Source organism: Ictidomys tridecemlineatus, chromosome 4 (genome assembly GCF_052094955.1).
Source record: "Ictidomys tridecemlineatus isolate mIctTri1 chromosome 4, mIctTri1.hap1, whole genome shotgun sequence".
Lineage (NCBI taxonomy): Eukaryota > Metazoa > Chordata > Mammalia > Rodentia > Sciuridae > Ictidomys > Ictidomys tridecemlineatus.
In genome coordinates, this window is record NC_135480.1 from 184477856 (window position 1) to 184501575 (window position 23720).

The window sequence follows — 23720 nt, forward strand, 5'->3', positions numbered from 1 at the left end:
TTAAAACCCAGCAAATGGAGGAGCTGGAATCTCAAAGATAACCATACCTAACGCAGGGTATGACAGAACATCTGCTCTTTAATTAATCTTACGTAAAGACTGAAGCACTGCATTGAGATGCACAGTGTTTATGACAACTGTTTTTTTTTGTGTGTGTGGTTAACATGCTCCTGGACTCCCTCATGTAATTGTTGCTGCTTTGTAGCTCACACAAAGCCCAGCTGAGCAACCCCCCTCAGCCAGAAAGGAAAATATGGGCAGGAAGGGTACTGAGATGAGAATATGATGATTTTGGAATATAAATCAGGCCAATCCCCAGTTGTAGCCTTCATTCCTTCCTTGTGGGGTTGGATTGGGAGGTAGAAACTTAATCAGAAGATTTTATTTTTTAATATGGAAAATCTACTATGTGCGTGTTTGCATACACACATGTACATTATATATTCATGTATGTCATATTTTATACTTTATACAGAGCTTAAAGAGCTGTAGACATACTATGATGGTTGAAGTTATAGGCTTTGGGGCCAGATTATCTGTTGAATCTTGTCTCCTCTATTTCCTTTATGAGTAATATGTGCCTCAGTTTCCTCATCTGTTTAATAAACCCAATGGCAATTCCAGTCGGAGAAGGTAATTGTGAGGATATTATTAGAATTACCATGAATAATACATCGATCATGCGCTAGGCCTCAGTGCATCACTTCATTTACATGAACTAATTCAATTGTCCCAATAGCCATACCTAATAGGTAATAGACTAAAATACACCAAACTCTTATAACTGTAGCCAATGAATTTTTAAGTATGCAATCATGTTAGCTATAAGGATTACCATTACTTTATAAGTCACCTATAATATGTATTATTATTTAACCCTTACCACTACTCTGTGGGAATGGAATTGTTGGTTCCTTTACCTCCTTTTTTTTTTTTTTTTTTGCTCTCAACTAAGGCTCAGAAAGATTAATTCAGATGCCCCAAACTGTAAGATTGGAAAGTGATAAAACCAGGATTTTCATTCCATATCATCTGATTTAAAATTTGGTGCTGTAAGCCCTTTCTTATCCTGAGACTGGAGTGTTGGGTAATTGTAAAAATGGAAGGGGTAAAAAAGAGGAGAGCAGTTGGAGATTCGTTGTAATAATGTGTTTGTTCAAATCAATCCAACCAAATCAAGCATGCTCGGCTCTGAAGAAAATGGAGGTTATCTCAGATGTCAAAACACTTCCCTGTGAATATTACTATTTTGGACAGTGGCCATTTTATAAATTTCAATATTCATTTTTTTCTCCCCTCAACCACCATTTGGTATTCCTGAGGTATTTATTCACCAAACACGATGGCGAGATCCTGGAAACCACGAGACGTCAAGGTCTTAATTTTCATTCTGACATGGAATCCATTCCTAAGGCATATTCAAGTTGGCTGTTATTTTCCAGCAGCTGCTTTAAGGTTGATACATACGGAATTCACACACTGTTTAGAATTAAGTAGAGGGGAAAAGGAGAATAGGAAAAAAAAAAAAAAAGATGAAGAGAGAAGTGAGATGCTAATGTTTTCTTGACACCCAAATTGAATTCTTCAGCAATAAGGATTTTGAAGCACGACAACCATTTTCCTGTTTGCTAGGTGAGCTTCGTTTAGTGGTATATTTCCCATGGATATTAAGAGTCTTCCTGAGATGAGCACCAGAAGCTAATCACAAACAAACAAAGAGGAGACTGGCGAAGCTAATTCTCAGCCACCTTGTTCCTTCCACTGGAGGGGGCTCTCTCAACCCCTTCTCTTAGGATGTGAAATCAAACCAGATGGGTGTGCTATCTCCATCTTTTGGCCTTTAGCAGAGTCTCTGGAACAAAGCAGGGCGGCTGGGCTTCTTGAAGACTTGCATGGAAAGAGAGAGAGAGAGAGAAATAGAGAGAGAGACAGAGAGAGAGGGGCTGGATGGAATCTTGAATAAAAATGATAGGTTATGCTTTAAGCTGAATAAAAATAAGCCATCTGAAGAATATAGAGAAGTGGCATACATGCTGCCTCTGGAAAGATTCGTTTTTATTTGTCTATCTATGTATAAAGGAGGAAGATGGATAAATTGAAAGGGAAAGTGCCATTTCTGAAATGTTCACTCTGGCGAAGGGTTTGCAAACAATATAAAAATAGCGGCTCTTCCAAAATGACGGCTTTACTACAAGTTTATCCACCTCTCTATCCCCATTTCTAGCACCCCACCTCCCCCCCACCCCCCACCCCCCCCCCCAAAAAAAAATTCAAAGCCAGTATAGTCACTGTGGGGGAAAGACAGCGATCTTTTGTATGTTGTTATAATTAACCGGGCCCGTTTCATCATCAGATGATAGAATGGGATGCAGTGTTAAAAAAAGAACTAAAGGAAGAAACCAGGAGAAATGGCCATTTTAATTGCATGTTTATTCTCTCTTCGCTTTCCCAAATTGGTTTCGTTTCCTCTGAGTGGGGTAAGTGCCAGGGTATTCACAGGAGCAGGGGGCCAGGGTGGATTCCAACATTTACCAGCATTTGAATTACCTCCGGACGGTTTTGGCGGCCTCTAAATTTATACCCTTGAAGGCACAGCAACAAGCCTTCATCTCCTATGGAAGAAACTTGAAAGCATGCCAGAACAGGACCTCCGTCCTCCCTTCTTAGAGTCCTGGCACGTAGAATCACACAGGAAAACAAAAGGCATTTGTGAGGAGCCGTCCAGGAAGAAAGATTAACAATATAAACCGAAGGGGGAAAGAGAAAGAAAAGAAAAAAAAAGCCCTTTAAAATGGTTTTGTGCTTATTTTAATAGAACTTGCACAGTCCCTGAATATCCTCTAATCAAAACCAAATGCTTGTTGCTGTACAGCGCTCTGCCTTTGTTCCCCGGTAATGCCCACTCGGCTTGGATGGGGGGGTGGGGCCCGGCTGGCGGGCTTATCTCTCCACCACGAATAAACAATGTTGTCCTCAAGGTTAGGCCATGCCACTGCCTTGAAAACCCCAGGGAAAACCCTCCTTGGCATCAGGGACCTTGTTCTTCAATAGCCCCCAAATGCCAGATGAAAAACTCCAAGATTTTTTTCTTCTTCTTCTTCTTTTCTTTCTTGCTTTTGATCCTGAAATTTGTCAGGGAATCCGAATGGGAGAAAGGAGCTCCTTCTTCTCCCTCTCCATCTCTGGCTCTCATTCTCTCCATCTGTTCATCCCTACCTGGTGGTGGCTTTGCTTCTCCTTTCTCCAGCTCTTTCCCCCTCGCATCCTTTCTCTTGTCTACCTCGGGTCCCTCTCTTGGTTTCTGATTCAATTCAGAAAATCTCCGTCAGCTTCCAACTTGATTGGCAAATGATGTCTGACCTTGACTTGGTGTGGGCTGGAAGGATTTCAGCCTTGAATTTTATCAGGATTAGCTTTTTTTTTTTTTTTTTTTTTTTTTTTTTTTTTATCTGCACAGAAATACCCAAGCAAGTAACTCATCTCCTCATCTTTCACCTTAGACTTGCTGCTTTCTCCTCTAATTTCTCAAAACAACAGGGAGAAAATAAACAGAATGATAGTGATGGTTCTGGCCGATATGACTTTTACTACAGGGCAGAAGGGATGAAGCCATAATCTAGTCCCCGGCTCAGGATCAATGTCTTTGGGTTGCACTGGGCGATGTTATTAAAGGGAATCTCTCGGCAGCTTGTTCTGTTTTAAAAGCCAGACAATTCTTTTCAAATGCTTATGGGGTGTCCAAGGCATCCTGCATGGGGGAGTGGGAAGGAAGAAATCCCGATCCACAAGATCTGCACCTTTCCATGTCGCCCCAGCTCCTTGCAGCACAAATTGACTTTGTAAGATTGGCTCTGAAAATGAATACCCAGGACATCACTCTGTGTTACTTTCCTGTGAAATTACTTTTCTGAATGAAAATATTGAATTCCTTTGAAAGCAAGTAGTATAATATCTCTGGAAATGAAAATCCTGTGGAAATCACAAAGGAAAGAAGACTGAAGGATATGAAAGCTTTATATCTCTAAATGTTAGTCAGGCCTTGGACTTTTTTTTTTTTTCTTCTTTTTTCTTTTTTCCTTGAGAACAATCATAACTGCTCTTTCTGATGTAGATACTCATACGAGTGCTGGAATCTCCTAGATGCTTCTATTATAGATTTACGTTTTATCTACAATAAACAGCCAGTATCATTATCTTAATTTACTACAGCATTTGTATGAACTTGGTGCTTTTTGAGTCCACTTGTTTAGCAAGTCTGACCTGTGGAATTTTCCTTGTCTCAAGGGGAACGTATTGACTTACCGCCAGGCGTCTGGGTGTCACAGACAGAGCCTCTGCTGAACTGACAGATGAACAGGGCAGAGCCTTCGGGGGAGCAGTGGTGTGGAAGACTGTCTTCCACGATGCATCAGTTGCCTGGTTGCTCACCATTATCCCTCAGATCATCTAGAGAGGGATGGCTTCCACCCTTCTTGTAACATTGACAGACTCACCAACTGGGGAGGGGAATTTCCTGCAAATAAAAGTATTCTCTGTAAAACTTCTTACTCACGTAAGTTCCTCGAGGCTTCCTTAGTTGAAGCACCTTTCATTGCATTTGGTGTCATTTATTCTTCTTGTTCCTTTTTTCTTTTTTAAAAAAAAGACCAGGTGTCAACTGTCAACTGAATAAATTATAAAATGCCTCTCTTTCAGCTTCTCCCCAGATCAGTACAAGAACAGGAAAGAGAGGAACTCAAAGGAGAGAGGATAAGGAAGTCCAATCAAGGTAAAGTGATATTGCCTTTCTGTAAAGGAGATGGAGCCCTCTGCCCAGATGGAATGTCAGGCTAGCCTGACGGCTGAGAGAGATTGCAGATTAGATGGCTGAGTTGCTGTCAGCCATGTTTGAAGAATGTGCAGAGCAAAGAGGTGCTAGGTGGCCGAGCCAAGAGCTTGATTTCCAAAAGCTTTAGAAAGATTGAAGATGTCTCTGATGTTTAAATAGATTAAAATAAAAAGAAAAAATTTAACAATTGAAAAATGTACACTAATCCCTGGAAGTTAGCACATCATCCTTAAAAACAAATTATGCCATAGGCATTTCAATTCATTTTGTGGATAAAATCTTGGGCATTTATGAAATGCTATAATCACAATAAGTGTGCTTTGTAAAATCTTCAAGATGAAAGCATGGCTTGATGTTTTTCAGTTTGGAGGATATGTAGCTGTTGGTGCCAATGGAATATTTCAATGGCAATGGTGCATGGGCGTGTTCTAAAGACATAAAACCAAGATCAAGCTTGGTCCTTCCCAGGGCAACACTTTCTTCAAGACCCAGGTGAAGACTTATTGTTAAAGGTGCAGATGACATGAAGTTGAAGGAATCATAAAGATTGTCTTTTTACTGAACAAATGACATGTTTATGTAAATAGAAATATGCCATAATAAAACCCACCATTCAGTATGATAGACAACAATGAAATGTATTTTATGTCAAAATCAGGTATCAATTCTTAGGTCAGTGAAAATACACTGCATGATGCCAAATGTTGAACATTTGTCCAAAATGTTCCAAAGAGTTAACCCAAGGGCAAACTGTGAATTTTAGGTGAGAGTAATTGTCCATATAGGCTCATCAATTGTAGCAAATGTCCCACTCGGGTGGGATAATAATGCAGGATGCTGTTCATGTGTGGAGGCAGAGGGTATGTGGAAAATTCTGAAACTTCCTCCTAGTTTTCCTGTAAAAATAAAACTTCTTTAAACAAAATTATTAAAAATTAAAAAAAAGAGGGAAAAATACTAAGATGGTTGCCTGGTACCAGAGACAGGGAGGACTAGGGAGTACAGAATTTTAGTTTGGGGAATATGCAAAAGTTCTGGAGATGCATGTTGGTGATCATGGCCAAACAATGTGAATGTGCTTAGTGCCACTGAACTGTATATTTTAAAATCTTGTTATGTATATTTTAACATAACAAAAAATAAGAAGCAAGGTTTGGATAACAATAACAACAACAACAATAAAAAACTCAAGTATACAAAAAATCTTTAAAAAACAAGACAGTTAAAATTTAACATGAATAATAGGAAACGTAATACCTGAATATCAGTGTGGTTTAATGTGAAATTTGAAACTTGGAATGTGAAAACTATAGAAGACTTGGGTAAATGCAGTCAATGTGAAAAGTTTCTGATTATTCTGCTCCCATGTAAAAGTTTTAGAAGATGCTGGTCAGCCTACTCCATCTCTACAAAGATGTTGTGTTCCTTTTCTTTAGATCTCCCATACCTATTTTGAGATTCCTTTTAAAGAGCTCATGATTTTATCCTAATTTATATATATGAATATATATTACCATATGATTGTATATACACGTAGGTTCCAGAAGATAAAACATTAGTGGGATTAATATCCTAAGTTAAATTTCTGATATGGATTTTTTAAAAAATATTTTTAGTTTTTAGATAACCTTTAATTAATTAATTATTATTTATAATATTTATTTATTGTTTATTATTATTATTTATAGTATTTATTTATTGTTATGTGGTCCTGAGATTCAAACCCAGTGCCTCACATGTGTTAGGCAAGTGCTCTACTACTGAGCCACAACCCCAGTCCCCTGATAATTGATTTTTTTAATAACAAGTATCCTTAAAGCTATTTGGCCAAGTGAAGCTTGTCAGTGATTAATCTTTTTAAATGTACAAATACCATTCTGATGACTGATGTGTGAAAATTTATCAACTCAGGTATGTATACATTCCTTCACATACAGTGACTGAATTCTTTAGAAAGGATGTCAGATGAAATAAATAATAATAAATAAATATGCCCTAAGCAATTTTGTAATTAGGAATCCCTTAGAAGGGAGTTAGGGTACTTTAGGGGATAGCATCTCTATTTAATCTGTAGTTATGCAAAGCTAGATTCATTTAATAAGGATGTAGGGTGAGAAATGGAGTGAACAGATAGTTGGAAATGAAAATATCAGCTTCCACATTCCTGCAATAAGGTTGATGGCTGAGTCATGTCCACTCTTAGGATGTTCTTTGTATGTTTAAATAAATTGAAAATTGTTAACAGTAAAGTATGTACCACCATTCCTCTGTATAGTTGTATAACCACAAGCAGTTAATTAATATAAGGAAAGGAAATTTTAATTTAGAAAGACACAAGTACAACATGGAAGCTACTTGTTTGACAGGCAGTGGAAAAATTATGGGGGTGAAAGATACATACTGGCACATTGTCGCTCATTGTCAGAGCCCCCACATATGGTGATACCTACATACCATGGGACTTGCCCAAAGATACATTATAATTAATGCATTATTTTGCCAAAAGTTCTAAATTGAATGGTGTGATATTTCAAATAAATAAAACACAATGTATAAAGTCAAGAATAACCTGTATAAATGCATATAAAAGTAATTATAGATCCATGGAATGCTTATTTTCATTTTTCCAGGTTTGAGATGAAATGTGATATCATAAATGGGCTTCTTTGATTTTAGAACCTATTTTTTTCATGTTCTTATAAAAACAAAACTGTATATGAAATCCTAATATTGACACCCAAGCTATTTCTCTTCAAATTACTCTTAATCAATTAGTAGCAAAGAAATTATTTACTACAGCATGTGCCTTGAGTTAGTTTGGGCAACATGCACCAAACATTTATGCCCTCCTTACTCTGAAAGATATTGAGAACCACATGAAAAAGAAGAGACACATAAAGTAATTATCACAACACACTGTGGGCACTGGTATCTTAAACTACGCATGGAATTTCAATGGGACCTTGACTTGAGGGGTGGGTGACCGTAGTTACAGAGGATTTCCTGAAAGAGGTAACAACAAGGTTAAGGTTGAGTCTTAAGAGTTAGTGTGTTATTTTTCACCATTTGAATGAACTGTCAAACAACAAAAGGATTTTTCTAAACTTTTTAGTCTTGCTTTAAAGTAGAGAAGTAAAGACCTAAAACTTACCTTAAATGGCAAAGTTAGATGCTCATACCTTGCTCTTTGTCAATTTTGCTTTTCATTAGAAATAGTTTTGAAAGAGCCAAAGGTGCATTGAGCTGGTTACAATGTTCAATTAGTAAAAGAAAAAAACCAGGATTTTCTCATTGTGAACTATTGAGCAAAATAAATGAAGGGAACAATTCTTTCTAACAGTGTAGTGGGGGTAAAATATCTCTTGGTAAAGGGAACTACGTGTGTGTGTGTGTGTGTGTGTGTGTGTGTGTATTGTTGTTGTTGTTCTGTGGAGAAGTAGGTGTGGGGTGAAGGACTTCATGTAGAATTTCAGGTACTTGGAAGATGTTGCCTATAATCATATAGCTAAGCCCCATTCAGTTTGAGAAGGATTCTGGATAAGTAGATTACTTTCCATACACAGGAGGAGTATCAGTTGAATAAGTCATGTTATCTGTACATTGCAATTGAGATAGCCAAAGATCTGAATTTGAAGAACTAATTGTAGGTCATCTCCACTTTACTTTGGTAGAGTATTGGGAAGATGTGGTTGAGGTGAGAAGAAGGATGTGGTAGAAAGAAGATGGGACGTAGCCTGATTCACCATATATTAAGAGCATGATGTTGCTGTCAATATTAAACCCCTAGGACTAACTTTCCTTATCATACAATTTTGCAGGAAAAGGGGACAAGCTTTTGATTAGAAATAGTTTTTATCTATTAATCTATAGATTATCTATTTAATCTATACATTATCTCAAAGAGTCTATCCAGTTAAAAAATGTTAACTGAGTAGCCAAAAGACAATTCAATTTTGTTCCTACTTACCTATGGCATACTTTTCTTTAATGAAACATTTCACGAATATTCAACAAACGTACATATCTACAAATAATGTAGATGGCATATTATATCTTATAGCTAATAAAGGTTCCCCAATTCAAAGTCTTGCATCCAAAGACCTTAACCATCTCATTTCAATCTCTTTGTCTAAAAGTATCTTCAATTACTTCAAGCATCTTCCAACTCAAGTCAATTCCCACAGTTCTCTCAAATGTTAAGCAACTCCCATCCCATCCCTTGACTTGTGCTCTTATTAGAGAGTTTGATAGCCTGGAAATCCCATTTTCAGATCCGGCCCCTCCTTCTAGGGCTGTCAGTGGAGAAAGTGTCGTCATGCGTCATGCTGGATTGCCTCCTCCTGCAAGCTGAGAGGAATCTCAGCTCCCCAGGAGTGTAACTTGGTGATACTTGCTCACTTGTACCTTGCTGTAGGTTCATTTGTGTAAATATCTGTTTCCTTTTTGAAGAAGGCCTGTCTCTTATTAATATCTGTGTTCCTGGAGCTCACCAGAAACCTTCAAACATGGAGACCATCGGTTTGGTTTATGCTGGTGGAAGAGAATCAGGAAAAAATTGATATTTGCAAATGGACACTCATTCAGAGTGAAAGTTGAAGCCCTTTCCTTCGCACTGGTCTTCTGATCTTCCGCATCCTCTATTCCAACCATGCCATCCCATTTCTGTCTCTGTAACTGTTTCAGCCTTTTCCCTGACTGAAGGCCTCTGTACCAGTTGCTTTGCTGCCTAGACTGTACTCCCTCTGACACCAGCATGCCCCAGTCTTTTATTTCTACCATTTCTCTGCTCAGCCAGGCTTTCCCTGACTGCCCTGTTTAAAATGACAATTTATAGCACTCCTTTGCTCCCTTTGTTTTTCTCCACAGCACACATGACATTCTGACATAACATGTACTTATGCACTTATTTGTTTGCTAACCACTTTTTGCCCCCACCAGAATGGGGCCAGAGAAGGGCATGGCCCTTGTTCGCAGCTTTCTCAGAAGTGCTTAAGTCTATGCCTGTTGCTTAGTAAACGATGTGTCTTCCTTCCGTCTCTGCTTATTCTTGCTAGTGTATGGAGGTGCCCGCAGGAGACAAGTGCTGCCTTGCTTCTGGGCCTGACCCCAACCTGTGGACAGTCCACAGTCTCCTTTCTATTGTAGATCTTCAAAACTCTCATCTAGTGCAAGTGGAAGGGCTGCACTACAATGGGAGACAAAGAATGAGTGATATGTGAAAGAGAAAGGGGAGCGATAAATAAATGAATAAGAAGATAAAGTATGTGTATTTTTACAGGGGACTTCAAAACCAGAAAAAGATTTGAATGAAATACTGTTAATCTGTTAATGATAACATATGGAAGAGAAGGCCAATGGTTGAAGTTTGGCTTGAACGCTGACTCAAGTGAGATCCGAGTACCTATGGAGGCTTCAGTAAGTGGCTTCCATGTGTTAAAGATTTGAAAGGAACTTTAAGGACCCACTCTCGAAATAGTCATGTGAATGACACCGTTCATAGTCATTCATTGATAAGAAACTTTTTTCTATGGCCCATCAAATTTTATCTTGACAGTGTAAAAGAATTTAATATGTACAGATTAATATTTTATCTAGAGTCAATGATAATCAGACCTGGTCTATTAGTGTTAAAATGGTCCTCCTCATCTTCACTTGGACACACCATGACTGGAAACCTCTCGCTTCCTAGTTTGAGGCTCTATCCTGATTCTGTGTGGGTACTTTTCTATTCATTTTGTTTTCTGATGAAAATCTTAAACAGGCTGGACCCTGATCCAATGGGTCATATTTGTTATTAGGGTTGGTCTTTTGCAAAATAAAAATGGACAAGACTTTGAAGAGATACAACACAGGAGTAAAAGCGCAGGAAGAGGAGGGGATGGCTTTTAAATCTATTCACTGAACAAATGCTTATTGAGCATTTCTGACATGCCAGCACTGCCTAGGCATGAAGGATATAATGATGATTATGGAGAGCTCCCTGGCCCTCAGGGAGTCCATGTCTAGGTTTTCAGACAATGTGACTCGTGCTGTTGGTGGAAAAAGAAGAAAGGACGCCGGGTGGAGAAAAAAATGTTCGAGTTTGAGACTTGGGCTTGTTGAATTCTAGAGGAGAGCAATACATTTAAATGGTCTCACTGTGCTTTTGAAAAAAAAAAAAGAAAAAAAAACCTACATTCTGTGGGGGGAAAAGCAGTGAATAATAATGGTAGTCCAAGATAAGTTGGATATGAAGTCTGTTTTCTATTGGGGAGTATACATTTGATACTTCAGGATGGGAGACTTTTTTTTTTTTTTTTTTAAGTTGGAACTTCTTGCCAAGTTTCTGCTTAGGAATTCTGAACTGAACTTCAAATGTTTAGGGGCTTCTGTTTTAAACACATTTGGAATTGTGGCTTCTTATTCAAGGAAGAAAACCCCTTCAAGTACATCAAAGAGCTGTGAGAAAAGATACAGTGTGTTGACAATTTGTTTGGGGGCATTGAAACCAGAAACATTGTCTCTGTAGTACACATATTTCAAAGTTGGGGGGGGGCGGGGGGCTTCTGGCCAGAGACTTCTGGTGCTGTACAAAACTCCAAATACTTGGGAAGTAATTTAACAGATTCACTGTGCCTAAAACATAACCTGACTCACCCAGCGATTTCAAACTAAGGTCTAGAAGATGTTTTCTCTGGGGGAATGACCTTTAAATAAATTGTGAGGCTTCTCATTGCTGTACCCAGGTGAGAAGAGTCAGGGATAGAAGCAGAGGGAGGAATCTTCCCAGAACATCAGAAGCCATTTGACCCAGGACCTTCGTGAAAACTGCTTAAAAATTCAGTTTGAATTGCAATAGTCTGGGTCTTGAGAGGGAATTATGGAAGAAGATTGACTGTGTTGATTCGAGACCGGGTCACTCCTTAATCCTACCGAGGACCTGGTTAAAGAGGGGACTGTGTACAATCCATTCCTTCAAAGGGTGAACTTACTATTAAATGTTTGATTGAGGAGCATGGGAGTTATATGCACACAGCCCCTGTCTCCAGTCCCCGCTGTATCGCTCAGGACCTGTAACCTTCAGGTAACCGAAGGCAGGTTGATCTCACCTCCTGAAGCCTCTGTTTTCTCATTTTGGAATTGGAAGTGATTACACCAACCTCACCAGGTTATTGCTTGAGTAAAGGAATGTTCACTATAAATTGCCTAGCAGATTATCTGATGCTCATGAAAAGCTCCATAGATATTTTTTTGCTCCCCTCTTAATACCTTTTCTTTCCCCTCTGGGAGGATAAAGTAAGCTTAGGCATCATTTAAGTTAAAGTGAATATCTTGAGTTCAGAAATCAAGGAGGTATTATGTGCATGTACAAATATGTCACAATGAATCCCACTATTATATGTAATTATAATGTACCCAGAAATTATTTTTAAAGAAATTTCAAGGAGGCAATGATTCGTGTGCCACTTTGTCACCACTTGCTATGTCACTTAAACTCTCTCACCTCTGTTTTCTCACTTACAAATTGAAAGTGAGATTGAAGTTTACAAATACTTGTAAATTAGAATGAAAGGGCAATTTTAACTCCTAGGCAGGAAGAAGCAAGTAATCAGAATGATCAAGAGGGTCGACTTTGATGTTTGACTTTCCAAGTTCCAGTGTGGACACTAAAACTGACTTGATGTGTGATTTTGGTCTAGTCATCAAAGATCACTGTCTCTCAGTTTTCCCATCTGCTATGTAGGAATAATAATAATGGTTTGTGCCTTTCAGATGTGAAAAATAAGGGGGAATTCATGTGAAACACATAGTACATACTGACACATAGTAGATGCTCAATATACAATATATCCTTCTTATCTCAGAGAACTCTGTTGGAAACCTCACAACTTGTGATCACAGAAGATAAAAAAGGGCATATCGATAATGTAGAAGAAGAAGATTGAGAGGCAGAGTGGGGGGATGGGTGAGGGGAGGCAGTGCAGAATGAATTCTTAAAAAAAATAATGTCACGTGCATATATAAATATGTCACGGCAACTTCACCTGTAGGCATAAGTTAAAAGAGCCTATCAAATATGAATAAACGGATGAGTGATAAAAAAAAATCTAGTAGAGTAAAAGGAAAATGGGGGAGGGGAGGGATGTAGGGAGGTGAAAGTGGGAGGGAAAAGGGCGGAATCATAAACCGAAATTGAATTCTATGTATGTATGAGTTTCTCAGGAGGATGAACCCAACTAGTATGTATAACTATAAAGCCCTAATTAAAAAAAGCAAAATAAAGATTGATTTGGAAGAGGAATCTCAGGGCTTTTGGCATAGAGACCCTGAACAGATCTCTCAGATTTCTATAATGTGATGTCAACGACTGCATTGTTCCAGTGATCATTTGGGGGAATAGCGATGACTTATCTTCTTACCAGAATTGCTCACTCCTCTGAGCCTTTCTTTGTGGAGGTGACCTTCCTGGCATAGAGGGACTGCCAATCAGGAGATCCTGGAAGAGAGCCGGGATTGCTCTAGAATGGGGCAGTTTCTCTACAGCCTGAGGAGCCTCCTTTCATTAATTGTCCAAACATTCACAGGCTGAAGGCATAGGGGATCCTAATTTAATACTGCTGCTGGGTATCTAGGGCACAATACACAGTGGCTGCCGTCCTGTTGCTCAAACAGCCTTACACTTGGTTCAAACCCCAACTTGGCCTGTAAGTTGCTAAGCGTATCCCTTGGCCACAGCCTACTACTAAGGATGAAGGTGAAGTCCGGGGCATTGCCATGAATGATATATTCAGCTCACTGCACTTCTGCTGCTCCCTGGTGTCTACAAACTCCAAAAAGGGTTTCCAAGGAAGGAATGACTGTGGGAATCAGCCAGAGGAGAGAAGACATGGATAGGGCCACTTAAAGAATTAGGAGATGAAAGTACTCAGAAGATCACAGTGCCCCGTTCTCACCCGTCTTCCCTACATGAGATGCAGTGACATGAAAGTAAATTATAAATGTAGCCAAGCTCAACCAAGTTCTGATTTTTGCATGATGATTTACAAATGTGTCTACACCTACCTTTTTTTTGTTTTTGTTTTTAAATCTCTGCTTTTCTGGTTCTCATAGAATACGTCAGTCTTCCATGGGTAATCTAACCCTGTCAGAGGGAGGACTCACCGTCCAGAGATTGTCTGAGAAACCTGGGAAGTGACTCTTTCGCTAATACAATAATGTAATTAACTACAACAGATGAATCATTTCTTAAGGGTTTGCTTTTCCCAAAGGAAGGGCAGAGATGGTATGACACAGACACAATGTCCTCAGCCGAAGCGGTGTGCACATGACTCTGGAGTGAGCTCACATGACCTGAGAACTCTGGACTTTGGAATAACCCTTCACTAGTGTGCTTTACTCTAGTCTTGACTTACTTTCAATGGGTGCTTTATATTGTTGCCAGAGTGATTTCTTCCTTTCTTTCTTTTTTTAAAAGTGACCATAAGTCTCCTGTGTTTATAATACTTGATGTGAGATTCAAGTTCCTGACAGAGTAAAACCAAACTCCGTTGCCCCTGAAGATTCTTTGGAACCCGTTTTCTTTCTGTCTATTGAATTTGATCTCCTCTGGTTGCCCCATCGGACACAGGGCTCTAGCTGTACACAGATGCTCTTCCCAGCCTCAACCTTGTTTTCATGAGTCCCTTCTACCCCACTTTCTTCCACCTGATAAATCCCAGGCATCTCTTGGAACACTGCTCAAATGCCCCTTCCTGGGGACAGACTTCTGATTCTCTAGACAGCCTCCATGTCTTTCTTCTGTGTCTCCACGATTTTTTTTATTGGTTGTTAAAAACATTACAAAGCTCATGACATATCATCTTTCAAACATTTGATTCAAGTGGGTGCCTCCACAATTTTCAAACCTCTATGGTGGCAGTTCTGCTATGACCTTTGAGACAGGGTGGTTTCTATGTCTTTATCCTCTGGTAGTGGTGTGCTCCCTGAGGGATGAGAACAGGCTTTATTTGTTTTTTTTTTTTTTTTTTTTTTTTTTAATCTTCATTGACTTACCGTGTCCAGCATGAAATGGAAACAGAGTAATATTTGCAGAGTAAATGCAATCCCTGGTGAATAAATTGTCAGTCGTACACTAATACCCACCTTTACGAAGGCAGAGCCTCTGAAGCTGACACTCTGTTGGTTGAATAAGTGGGTGAATGAATGGCAACCTCGTATTGTAAAAATCAAAATGAACACCACGGAGGCTTTGTGCACGGTGAGTGGCTGGGCCCAGGTGAGGTTGTATTGCTGTGACTGCAATGAGCACAATGTCCTGACTCTCATGGTGGCATGGCTGTGGGCAAAGGGCCACAGGAGCCAGCTTTTAGCTGCTTGACTGTCACCCCAGGTAAGGAAAAAGCAGCGTTCCATTGACTGGGCGTGTAATGGGGTGATAGTGAACCTGCTGCTATTTCTTTCACAGCTTGTGAAGGCTGTAATAAAAAGGTCTGAGAGACTTTTTTTCCTCCCTGGTCCTAGAAGAGAGTGTCATAAATGTCCAATTTACCACTGATTGCCACCTAGGCCCGGGTGCTCCACAGCAACAAGCAATGGAAACATAGTTAACCAGAAATACACACGTTGAGAGAGCAACTCCCTCTCTTTTACCAGCCTCACCATTCTATTTGAGTAGCCAATTAGAAATCATACTAATAACCATTCATTGAACGACTTCTGTCTTGCATGGTGTGAAAAATCTCATTTGATCTCTACAAAATCATACAAGTGGGTATAGAGTCTCCAGTGAAGAAGACCAAGAGTCTGAGTCAGTTTGAGTGATTTCCAAGGTCACTCTCTGGGTGTCAGGCAGCTACCACTATATTGCACAGAGGTAACAACTCTGATGTATTAGTGTCTCGGAACAAGATTTTAATTCTTGTTCATATTATATGTCTACCACTGCATCTGAGGTATCTGTGACTCTGCTCCACATGTCTTTGTTTTAGATTCAGGCTGGTTTAGAATGCATCGCTCTCCTGATAGAAAGGGAAAGCAAATTTTTTGAGTTCTTTGTATACTCTGGATATTAGGACTCTGTCTGAAGTGTGAGGGTAAAAATTTGTTCCCATGATGTAGGCAAAAAATTAGACAATAAGATAACAAATCACCCAATCAACAAATGGGCCAAGGACCTGAACAGACACTTCTCAGAGGAGGATATACAATCAATCAACAAGAACATGAAAAAATGCTCACCATCTCTAGCAGTCAGAGAAATGCAAATCAAAACCACCCTAAGATACCATCTCACTCCAGTAAGATTGGCAGCCACTATGAAGTCAAACAACAACAAGTGCTGGCGAGGATGTGGAGAAAAGGGTACACTTGTACATTGCTGGTGGGACTGCAAATTGTTGCGGCCAATCTGGAAAGCAGTATGGAGATTCCTGAGAAAGCTGGGAATGGAACCACCATTTGACCTGGCTATTGCCCTTCTTGGACTATTCCCTGAAGACCTTAAAAGAGCATACTACAGGGATACTGCCACATCGATGTTCATAGCAGCACAATTCATAATAGCTAGACTGTGGAACCAACCCAGATGCCCTTCAATAGATGAATGGATAAAAAAATGTGGCATTTATACACCCTGGAGTATTACGCAGCATTAAAAAATGACAAAATCATGGAATTTGCAGGAGTTTGCAGGATGGCACTAGAGCAGATTATGCTTAGTGAAGCTAGCCAATCCCTAAAAAACAAATACCAAATGTCTTCTTTGATATAATGAGAGCAACTATGAACAGAGCAGGGAAGAAGAGCAGGAAGAAAAGATTAACATTAAACAGAGACATGAGGTGCGAGGGAAAGGGAGAGAAAAGGGAAATTGCATGGAAATGAAGGGAGACCCTCATTGTTATACAAAATTACACATAAGAGGTTGTGAGGGGAATGGGAAAATAAACAAGGAGAGAAATGAATTACAGTAGATGGGGTAGAGAGAGAATATGTGAGGGAAGGGGAGGGGGGATAGTAGGGGATAGGAAAGGTAGCAGAATACAACAGTTACTAATAGGGCAGTATGTAAAATGTGGATGTGTAACCGACGTGATTCTGCAATCTGCATTTGGGGTAAAAATTGGGAGTTCATAACCCACTTCAGTCTAATGTATGAAATATGATATGTCAAGAGCTTTGTAATGTTGTGAACAACCAATAAAAAAAAGAGAAAAAAATAATAAAATAAACCCAACAAATCAAAAAAAAAAAAAAAAAAAAAAAAAGAAAAAAGAAAGGGAAAGCAAAGCAATGAACGATTTCCCCAGGGCTCCCAAGTGCTTCTGGACTGCACCACGCATCGCCTCAACCCACACTCCATTGGCCAAAGCAATTCCTGTGGCCACATGTGGAGTCGAGCAGTTAGCCGTGTGGCCACAGTGAGGCACCGTAGGTCTCGTGGCAATAGACAGGGATTGGGGCCTTAGTAAATTCTCCTAGAAAGAGACAGAGCTGAGTTCTTTGTAACCCCAATCCCATGGTCCTTTCACCATGCCAGGTGGTCTCCTACGGGAACCTGACTGGAGCTTTATTAACTTTGGTGACTGAAGACCTGAGTCCAACTCCAGTGCTTTTTGATTCCTCAAGTGCTGGAGAAGGAAGAACTAAGGATCTCACCTTGTCACTTAACAGAACAGGATTGCAGGTGTGTGTCAGTAAAGTCTTGCTCTGTAGTCTGTCAGTGTAATTGGCATGAAAAACCTACTCTCTTTCTGCAGCCCTTATTGCTCCAGTAAATCTCCCACTGTACCTCCCATTACCCCTCGCTTAAAGCACCGATTATTCCTTTATTAGAGCTCAGCCACAAGTAGGCCATGAATTTTTATGGCTTTTCCGGATCTCATAAGGCAATGGGAAGCATCCATTTAAACACAGTCACTAAACTGTACCACAGGTTTATGGCCTGATGCAGCATTTCCCTGTTTCAGAGAAGCCTCACCACTCACCCCTCCTTGAATATTTAGTCTACTCCTTGAAAAAAAAAAAAAAAGAGAATTTCAAGTTTTCACTTTTAACCTCCCTGGTGGTTACCTTGAGATGTGACCGAGTTGACATGCCACCATTGACAAAAATCTGATTGTTCCATCTTTGGAAATCATTTGTACATTGAAAAAATATTCTTGTGGTCTCCTGCAGCCTTCTTGGGATGTAGAGTCTATTTAATTTGTGTGTGTCTTCCCTGAGCAGTTTATTCACCAAATATTAATTGCATAGTTATTATATGTCAGACAATGTGCTAGTTATGGTTATTGGCCCCTAAACTTCTGATTCTATTTCTGTGGTTCCCTTCTATAAGGAGAGAAAGAAAGAGAGAAGAAACTGATGTTCCTACCAGAAGAGTAGAGGAAAGAGACCGGAGAAGGGAGGAAGGAAGGGAAAGGGGAAATACTAGGGAGAAATATTGACCACATTATATTATTATGTTATTTGCATGGATAAATATGTTACAATGAATCCTCACTATTATGTATAATTACTTTATGCATAATAAAAATTTTAAAAAAGAAAAGCAATGCTCCTTAGTAGCTTCAAAGCAATTTCAAGACATTGTTTTATTTGACCAATGCCATGTATTTCACCGTGGTGTAGACTCATCTCATTTGGACCTCACATAGTGGAAATGCTCCTGAGCACAACTGGGTATATGGCCCTAAACACAGTTTGCTTAATGAGGAAAGAAACATGGTCGTAAAAGCAGTTCAGTTTCAGAAAATAACCACTGTATTTGCTGTTAAGACACTTCTTCCAAGGACATTCTGACATCAAGTAGCTACCCTTAGATGCTTTTCCCCCCTGAGTTTTTACCCTATAAAGTAGGGACATATATCTGTAGTTACTGAAATGTTTCATCTGCATTTTACAGGTTTTTTTATTTTTAATTGACATATACCAATTGCACAGATTTATGAAATACAAGATGATCATCTGATACATATATACCATGTGGACTGATGACAGTGAGCTAGTATTTCCACCTTCTTAAACATTTATCATGTCTTTGTACTGGAAATTTTCAAATTCCTTTCTTCTAGTTCTTTATAAAATGTCAATTCTTGTAAACTGTAGTCACCCTGTGCTATAGAAGAACATCTGAACGTATTCCTCCTATTTAACTTTATTAACATGAGTGCTGTCATATTCATTCAAACCAAATTCACTATTTCCCATGTCTACCCACCCTCACCCTTGCTCATCTTCTTCTCTCTTTCTTGGTCAGTGTGGAGCTCACCCTTTCACTGGCATTTGTAATCTGGGAGACAGTCTTACTCTTCATTTTCGTTACCACTCAATCAGTCACGAAATCCTGCCTTTTTTGTCAGTGTTCCCTCCACCCCTATCCTCTCGGTCTTTCCTTACCAGAATCTCCACAACATCTTCTCCCTGCCCCCAGTTGTGGTCTTCTTGCCTCCAGTCTCACCCTGCTTCAGCCCAACTTAATATCTCCAGAGGGAACTTCTACATCTAGAGATGATCATGACACTCTCCTTTATAAACAGGCCTCCGCTGTTCCTTCCGTGTGTTTATTTAGATAGATCTTTCCTTTTAGTGCAGAATTACAAAAAAATCCCATATAGTAGGATTTTTCATCTTGATATTTTATTCCTCTTCCAATTTTTATAATTATATATCTCAGCCCTCAAAAATTCACTTATGAACCAATCATGTCAATGGATAGACCAGTGTCCTAAAACCAATGTCTTTTTTAAAAAAAAAATTATATCTGCTATACTATTGTCTCCTTTTGACCTCTTAGAAAATTTCTATCCAGTCCTAAAGACTCATTTCAAATCTACTTTCCTAAGGAAAGTGTCTTGAAATATCTCTAGGTAGAATTAAGCTCTGCGACCTTTGTGCTTCACGTTATTTCCTACTTTTTCTTCTGCTCTACTGGACTCTCAGTTCAGTAGAACAAAGCATTACATCTTATGATCCATACTTGTTTTTCCTCTTTTGGGTCCTTGGTCTCATAGATCCTCTAACTTATCAGATATGTTACCATTACTCCATTTCACAGATGATAATTGTATTTATTTAATGTTCCAAGACTGTGCTGTTAATAACTGGAAGGATTAGAGGTGTCCCCTCTGTCACACACTATACTACACTATCCTACAAACTGGGTTTTTTTTTTTCCCAAAAAGACTTTTTATTAATGCTTTTTAGATATACATAAAGGTGAAATTCACTGTGGTGTATTCATAAACATACACAGACTAATTTGGTCAATGTCATTCCACTGTTCCTCCCTTTTCCCATCCCTCCTCTCCTCCTTCATCCCTCCTCCCTTAACTTCAATCACCTTCTTCCAATCCACTGATGTCCCTTCTGTGTTCATAGGATCTCTCCGCCCCCACCACCATCTTTTCCCCTTATTTTGCTCTAGCTTCCATATAGGAGAGAAAACATTTGGCCCTTGACTTTTTGAGCTGGCTTATTTCACTTAGCATCATGTTCTTCCTTTTCACCCATTTACCAGCAAATGGCACAATTTCATTCTTCTCTATGGCTGAATAAAACCCCATTGTGTATATATACCACAGTAGCATCTGCCAGGAAGACAGGGGAGGCTTATCAGAGAACATCTGGTTGGGAAAAGTCTAGCAAGAGTGCATTAAAGTTGCACTTTAAAAATAAGAACAGAGGTTGTGTTCAGATTGTGCTATATCATTAAAAATTATGAAGTTTTATTGATATGTGTAATGACATCATTAATACTTATTACTTTTGATGAACAAATCCTTGTCATAAACATTTATGGGGTACAATGTGATGTTTTCATGTAGATGTACAATGTAATGATTAAATCAAGCTAATTAACATTATCACTTCATTGTCATTATCTATAGTGAGACATTGGAAATTTATTGTCTTGGTTGTTTTGAAATATATGATACATTATTATTGATGAGTCACACTGCACTTCACACTTCCACCTAGTCTCTGGTAACCATGGTTTTATTCTCTACTCTTATGAATTCAACTTTATTTGATTCTATTCATGATTGAGATCATACGGTGTTTGTCTTTCTGTTCCTGGCTCATTTCACTTGGCATGCGGTCCTCAGGTTCATGTTTTTGCAAATAACAGGATTTCTGCTTTTTTTTTATGGCTGAATAGTATTTTGTTGTGTATATATACCACATTTTCTGTATGCAATCATCTGTTGTTGCACACTTAAGATTATTTTCTTATCTTGGATATTGTGAATGATGTTGCAGTGAACACGAGAGTGCAGCTATCTCTTTGATATATTGATTTTAGTTCCTTTGGATGTGTACCCCAAAGTGGTATTATTGGGTCCTATAGTAGTTTTAGTCTCACTTTTGTGAGGAACCTCTACACCAATTTCCATAGTGGCTATACTAATTTATGTCAGCAACAATATATGAGATCCCTTTTTTCTGCTTTCTCTTCAACATTTATGTTTCATCTTTTTAGTAAAAGCCATTCTAGCAGGTGTGAGGTGCTATCTCATGATGATTTTCATTTAGGTTTCCCTGATAATTAGTGAAGTTGAACATTTTTTTTCATGTATGTATTATCCATTTTTATGTCTTATTTGAGAAATCTCTATACAGGTTGTTTTCCTGTTTTTAAAGGGAACTATTTATATTCCTGTTGCCTGAGTTTCTTATATATTTTTGGATATTAACCCTTCATCACATGGCAATATTTTCTCCCACTCTGTATGTTGTCTCTTTACCTTGTTAAGGGGTTTCGGTTTGATGCAATGCTACTTGTCTCTTTTTGTTTTTGTTGCTTGTGCTTTCAAAAAAAAATATCATTAGCCAAACCAATGTCATGGAGCTTTTCCTTTGTTTTCTTCTAGTAGTTACTATAATTTCAGGTCTTGTATTTAAGTTTTAAATCCATTTTGAGTTGATTATTGTATATGATATAAAATAAGGGTCTAATTTTATTCTTATGCATATGGCTATCCATTTTCCCCCAGTAACATTTATTAAAGAAACTATCCTTTTCCCATTGTGTGTTCTTGGCAACTTTGTCTAAAACCAGTTGACAGTAGATTGGAAGAGGGGTTATTTCTGGATTTCCTATCCTGTTCCATTGGTGGATGTGTCTGTTTTTATGACAGTACCATGCTATTTTGATTATAGTTAGTTTATTAATATGTCTTGAAATAGGGAATGTGATGTCTCTAACTTGGTTCTTTTTGCTCAAAATTGTTTTGGCTATTTGGGGTCTTTTGTGGTTCTATAAAAGTTATAGGACTGTTTTTCCAATTTCTGTAAAAAATGACATTAAATTTTTGATAGGGATTGCGTTGAATCAATAGATCACTTCAGGTAGTATGGATTTTTCCACAATTTTAATTCTTCCCATCTGTGAACATGGGATATCTCTATTTATTACTCTTTTTTTTTCATTTCATCAGTGGTTTATAGTTTTAAGTATTAAGAAACTTTACCTCCTTGGTTAAATTTACACATATTTAATTTTTTGTTGCTATTTTCAATGGAATTGTTCACTTTAATTTTCTTTTCAGATAGTTTGTTATTAGTATATAGCAACTTTTGTATATCAGTTTTGTGCCTTACAACTTTATTGAATTTATCAGTTCTAAGAGTTTTTTGGTGGAATCTTTTGGATTCCACCAAATAGAGAAAATTTCATTTTTTCATCTTTCCTATTATGATGTCTTTCAATTTTTCTTTTTGCCTAATTGCTCTGTCTGTGGTTTCCAGTACTAATTGGGGGGGGGAGAAGTGGGTAGAATGAGTATCTTTGTTTTATTCCTGATTTTAGAGGAAAATCTTCTAATTTTTTAACATTTAGAATGGTATTAATTGTGGGCTTGTTACATATGGCCTCTTTGTGTTGAGGTAAAATCCTTCTATATCCAATTTGTTGAGAATTTTATCATGAAAGGGTCATTTGAAGCTTTTTCAAATGCTTTTCTTTCATCCATTGAGATGATCCTAGGATTTTTATCCTCAATTTTGTTAATTTGATATATCCCATTTATGTATTTCTATTTGTTGAACCATCCTTCCATCCCAAGTGTAAAGACCTCTTCAATGTAACTACTTACAGGGGGCCACCCTTGAGATATTTGGAAAGTCTCTACTTGGCCTTGGAGCCAAGGAGATTTTAGTCTGTCATTGCAAGTCATTTTGCAATGGCAAGTCACATTCCACTTAATGGATGGCGAAAACCATGTGACCTCAGTTTTTGCTGGGCTAGAGAGGCGCTCTGTAGCTCTGGACTTGGGAGTTACCCATTGGGTTTGGACAGCCCCCCTCCTACCTTACTTGGCAAAAGAACATTCCATGAAAATCCTTTGCAGCCCCTTGTATAAATAAAGCAAATGTGGGCTCTCTTGCACTTGGTCTCTCCTTCCAATGTGAAAGCAGGACCCCTAAGGTCATAGAACCATCCAGCCCCCACTTTTCAAAAATTACTTTCTGTATTGTGTGATTTTTTGCCATATTTCTCAGCCAGTACACTTCACTCAAGGGAAACCCAAAATTCATAGGGCGTGAGTGAGAGCTGGTGATTCTTTTACTGTATTCTTGAATATGGTTTGCTAATATTTTCTGAAGCTTTATACTCATGCATCATATAGGATTGAGAAAATCTGAGTTGTCTGTATGAAAACATACATTATCATTAGAGTACTATCTCTCTCTCTCTCTCTCTCTCTCTCTCTCTCTCTCTCTCTCTCTCTCAGGGAGTTTAAGTTTGGTAATTGTGGGGAAGGGCTTTAGTTTTCCTTTAGTGGGGCTGCTACCTGCCTTAGTGCATTTCCAGACATAGATTAGAAGTTCAGCCTGGATCACATAAGTTTAACCTCAACAGAAATGCATTCTCCAGGTTAATGCTGAGGGTTCTGGTCTCAGGTTGATTGCT

The 23720-nt window shown here is 38.6% G+C and overlaps 1 long non-coding RNA gene across 1 annotated transcript in view; it reads left to right on the forward strand.

Moving 5' to 3' along the window:
* The first annotated feature begins 2357 nt into the window (after positions 1-2357).
* LOC120889863 (uncharacterized) overlaps positions 2358-23720 on the forward strand; it is a 101417-nt gene continuing 80054 nt past the window's right edge. Inside the window, exons 1-2 of the long non-coding RNA XR_013437262.1 lie at positions 2358-2477; positions 4696-4768. This is a non-coding gene — a long non-coding RNA (uncharacterized LOC120889863). The remainder of the gene's footprint in view (positions 2478-4695; positions 4769-23720) is intronic.